Source organism: Barbus barbus (assembly GCF_936440315.1).
Source record: "Barbus barbus genome assembly, chromosome: 48".
Classification (NCBI taxonomy): Eukaryota; Metazoa; Chordata; class Actinopteri; order Cypriniformes; family Cyprinidae; genus Barbus; species Barbus barbus.
The window spans coordinates 18,503,369-18,509,084 of NC_136726.1; positions in this window are offsets into that span (position 1 = coordinate 18,503,369).

Below are 5,716 nucleotides of genomic sequence, written 5' to 3' on the forward strand. Positions count from 1 at the left end.
AGCTGTGCTGCTTCATACAGTATTTTTGAAGAAACTGATCAATTGTTTTCAGGATCTTTATATGAATGGAAAGTTCATTGAACAGCATTTATTTGAAATAAATATTTTTGCATCAATTTAAAAGCTAATTTAATGAAGTAATTTAATGCATCATTGCTAAAAAAAATATTAATTGAATATTAATATTAAATGAAATCTGTAGCATCTCATTCCTTTTAGCTGTAGCAACCAAGACTGATTAGGACAATGTACAGTATTTCTCAGTTTTCTCAATTTCTTTTAATCCCAATTATCTGAGGTTTATCTGAGGTAACTCAACACCATGTCAAATCAGGTTGCAGAAAATTCATCCAATGGCACAACATACACATCCATGCAAACACTTATCATCTCTACAGAAATGGTGCTTCTGGTGTAATTTTTTTCAGACACATTTTGAATCATTTTGACCAAACTGCCTCAGATCTATCATTCAGCTCCTGCTACAGCGTTAGAGACGATGACACGGTCAAAATGTTCTCGCCTGTCACAAGCCTTTTTAACAAGTGAGGAGATGTGAAGGTTTAGCTCTAAAAGCAACTATAGATCGGCCCAGACTTATAGTCTAACTTTGTCTATGCTTGCAGGTGTAATACTAGTAGTAGAAGGTTTAATTGTGGCTTGAATGGTGACACTAACTGCTGTCCGGAATAAACCACAGGCACAGTCCGTGAGCCACAGCTCATTTCCTTTTATGTGTCAGCTTTCATGTCAGTCTGCTTTGAGCCAGGACACTAACCCGATCCTGCCTGATGAATTCAAAGTGATTTAGAGACGCGGGTTTTGATGTTGCAGAACAGGTGTTGCTGGAAAACCCTTTGTTCTGACAAAACACCCTCTACACAACCAGACCACCCGCTCCTAAACGACATATGGAAAGTGAGTGACGTGACTCTACAATCACATAATGCTTGAGGATACATCCACCGCTTCATCTCTATCTATCTATCTATCTATCTATCTATCTATCTATCTATCTATCTATCTATCTATCTATCTATCTATCTATCTATCTATCTATCTATCTATCTATCTATCTATCTATCTATCTATCTATCTATCTATCTATCTATCTATCTATCTATCTATCTATCTATCTATCTCAGAGCTCTGCTGAATGTAAGCTATTGTGTCATCTACAACAAAATTGTACTACAAAGGAGGAACTCTGGGATCTCACTTAACCTGAAAGGCTGGTCTAATGTCATTTGATGCTTTTGATTTTGAGCTCATTACAGTGACCCGTTTAGATTCATCAAAAACATCAAGAGGCGAGAGAGAGAAAAGCTGTTTGATTGTGTGTCCATTACAATTAAACCACAGGAACAATAGATGGGCACAAAACCGACATCAGCAGGTCATTCAAGCTGGATCTGAAACAAACCTTGTGGTTTGCAAATCCGTTTTAGGCCTTTAAATACACTGTTTTAGACTGTTTTAATATAATACAACTGTTTGGTTGGCGATATATTATGATGAGTTTAGGAATCTTTTCTTTTGTGGTGTTCAATACTTAAGTGTAGCTTCCTGCTGCATTTGCTGAACTGAGTCAAAAATTCTGTCATTTTTCTTTTCCCTCAAGTTGTTCCAAACCATGAATTTCTATGTTGAACACAAAAGAAGATATTTTGAAGAATGACTTCCATACTATGGAAGTCAATGGCTACCATCAACTGTTTGGTTGATGGTTAATTAATGATGACAGAATTTTCATTTTTAGTGAACGACCCCTTTAAGTAAAGTTCCAGGCAGGTTAACTATGAGATGCTTTTTAGCATGATTTTGCTTTCTGAAGTAAGCCTGTAAAGCTAATAGGCCTATGTGGCTTTAATATCTAGCAATACAACATCTTTGAACATCTGTTATCTTTATAAAAGCCCCAATTATGATTAAGATATCTTCTGGCAGATGTAGGCCTAGCCTAAAATGTCAGAATTCCCAAATCAATGCTTTTGCAGAGACATCCATGTGACGATATGTAAGAACGCACATGAACTGCTATACACCAATTGCTTATTAATTATTTAGGGTTCAAATATTTAAATGAGACAAAAAATAACTGAGTGCACAGTTTTTTTTAACTGCAATTCTCAATATTTTTTACATGAATATCAACTGTTGCACAATGGCGCCGCCTGTTGGTCACAATGTTAAACTAGAAAGATCTACGGTAAGAATTACAGCATCATCCTCCTACACAAGTCTTTTGTACTATACAAAGCCTACACGTAACCTTGACACTGGTTACGACAGGATACGAGTACAAAAAGTGTGGAGGTGAGAGAGAACATTAATAGCCGCCTATGTACCATCTTTTGTACCACGTTGTAGTATTTTGCACCATCTGAGAGCATCAGCTTAATACATGTGTCTCTCTAGATTACATGTGCCACCGATGAGCAAGTGGAGCACCCTGTTTTAAAAGAAAAAAGACCAAGTATGCACTTCATCAAGTTCAGGCTCATCTCAGTGCAATGTTACAGCTTTCACTAGTGCGAGTTTAGCCAGTACAATGGCGCCACCTACTGTTCACAACAGACAACGCTTTACACAGAAGGCCAAGCTGTCCTATTCATCATATTATGAAGGTGCCAAAACATTCAAGCCAGGCTGTAAAATGCACTACATTTCACAGCATCTACTTGTTTACATGGAATATAAATAACCGCAGAAATGTGACAGACTGAATAATGATGTAAGAAGGTTTTAGAGAAAAAAGCTATGATGGATGAAACTACAACACGTGATTTGCACTGCTGTTTGAGTAGAATTTTACATTTTAATTCTAATGAACTTTTCTTTCTTTCATTCATTTTCTTTGTGGAGTTTGTCCTTATTCAGTAAATTGGACATACTCACATAGACGTGAAATAATAAAAGTGTCAAGCTACTTTCCATGGATTGAAGTTCATAAATACATTTGAAGATTGATTTTAGATTTAAATGTGCAGCCTGACTTCAGAGTCTATATGTGATGCTGAAGTCCTGGTGGCAGGAGTACATTATTAAATTGGACATCTTGAGACTAGTGAAAAGTGGCAGCAATATAAGACAGAACAGAGTGGGGAATAAAAGGGTCATGATGATTCAATAAGCCACTGTTATTTTATTTCATATTTTAGCTGATTATCACTAGTGATGGAGAGTTTTAAACCTGGGCTTTACATTTGTTAGAGTTGTTTAGACTTTTTCATATTGCTTTATATAGTAGTTGTAATAAAATGGTATTATTTAAAATATTTTTTATTTAAATTTAAAATAGGTGCTGATTTATTGTCTTTTGTGGTTATTTATTTTAGAGATATAAACCGTTTTTTTTTTTTTTTATAAAATATAAATGTCAAAAAAGAATATTATTTTACATTATAATATTTCATGTTAATTTTAGAATTTCATATTATAGTATATTTTATAAGATCAAATTTATATATTTATTTTTTTACATTTTAGCCAGGATATTTTCTTCTACATCGTTTGTTTCATCCACTCAAGCTAATCCACAGATGATGTACTTTGTTTATTTCTCGCGAGATTTACGTCCAATAGTTTTAAACGCGTGTTGCAGCACATTGTATGGCGAGTTTGAAGCCCCAAACTGAGAGTTAAGTTCATATCAAAGCTCATTTAAGCGAATTCTACCGCTCCTACGTTTACAGACACCTGCCACACAGCGCAATCCTTTTGATTCACGGTGTGTTGATTCAGCACAAATTCAGAAAAAAAAAGCCTATTCCGAGCAGCCTCAAAAATATGTCATGGCGGCCCAGAAAAAACTGTTAACTCCTGACAATTTCATTGGTTAACGGAGCGGCCACCTCTTTCATAACATGGTAGGAGCATTCGCTCGCATAGAATATTCTGTAAATCTATTTCTTCCTCTATTAACAGACATAAAGCGTCGTGGCGGAGGTGCACGTGCGCTCTGTTTGATCAAAGATGAGCTATAAAACACATTGAGTCGGATATGACAGCGGCGTTTACTTTGACTTGATGTTAGGTTATGGGGGGAGTGAAGTGGTGTCAGGCAGACATGGTGGTCTGGATGGGGGGATGCAGTCATTTTTGCTGACGATTTATTCTGTGAAACGCAGTACTGCAACGTTTAGTTGAATGTAGATTAGCTATTCTTGTGATTTCTGTAGTAATGACAAGGAAGCAAGTGTATATTTATATATTCATTACATCTTTGAAAATATGTTGTGGATGGACACAATGTTCATAAAGAGGAGTTGGAACTGGGTGTAGGTGACATAATTATATATTTCAGTGTTCAAGGGGTTAGAAATAATAATAAAAAACATCCTATCAATTATTAGTACTTTTAAGGAAGTCATATATACATCAAATGCATTTACCTGGATCCAATTTATGTTTAACAATAATGTTTTGTACAAGTGTCATCGATAAATAAGAATGTCCAAAATGATAGTTAAAGATTATGAAAAAAATAGTGACAACAAAACGTGATTGATATATATAATTGATATATTTTGACAGTGAGATGGCTTTCTGAATATTGGTTACACTGATTTTGATTTGGCAAACAAAAGGTTTTTTTTTCTGCATTAACAATATAAAAAAGCTTACTTTTTAAATAAATAATTATAAAAGACTATGATAAATTATTTATACCAACATTTTCAGGATTGGTGGCCTTTTACAGTAACTTTTGGGACTGATACATTTTTCTTTTCTTTATGTGATGTTTTGCAAAAACAAAATGTTTATTTCAGAAACTGAAAACACATTAATATTAGAAAAATGTGAATTCAAGTCATCCTTTGCATCACAAATTGTCATATCAAAAGGAGTGTCAAGTCATAAACCCTTATGCAAGAAAAATTCATAAAAAAAACTACATATGGATTTGTAAGTAATATACATTTTAATGGCAGTAGAATATGAATATTCTAGACAAATATTAATATTGGGGAAGTTCAATATACATGGAATTAGTGGGGTTTTTTCATTATTTTATGACTTTAAAGCTGTAGGCCTAGTTCAGTGTATAAATGTAAAAGGTGAAATTCTGTTATATTGTTTTTATTAAATAGCCTGTAATATTGGTAGATACTTTAAGCAGCACCATTTCCTTATTTTATTACAGTCTGGCACTTTTTAATGTATGCATATTTTTTGCATAATTTACCCAGTTATATTTACTGTACATTTGAAATAGACATTTATATTGTTTTTGTTTTTAGCAATATGCATATATAATCAATATGCTAATAAAAAAAAATTATTTTACAGTCTGTGAGTGTACATCCATGAGTTTGTGTGAGTTAGACTGCCACTTCTCTTCTCCAGATGAGTTTCGCCGAGTTTACATCCGGGTTTTTCCCTAGGCAATGGGAGACGCACTACCGCTGTTCCTTAGGCAAAGTGAAATAAATTCGCCGCACCGTCACAAAAAATAGTTCTCTTCCCAAACACGTTTTGAGGAAACTTCCCCTCCACTTTTACACCAAGTGCGCGCACTTTTACAGCAATCGCGATGTTTCTGAATCGTTTGGGTGGATGTTTGAGGTATTTGTGCTTTTTGACGGCTACTTTTCCTGCCCCCTTCGTCTCCCTCTTCCTGCGCGGATGAATCGTCGGGTGCTGCGGCTGTGGTGAATGAGATTGAAGAAGAGTTCTTGTTTTGTATCTCAGTTTCTCTCTTTTTTTACACACA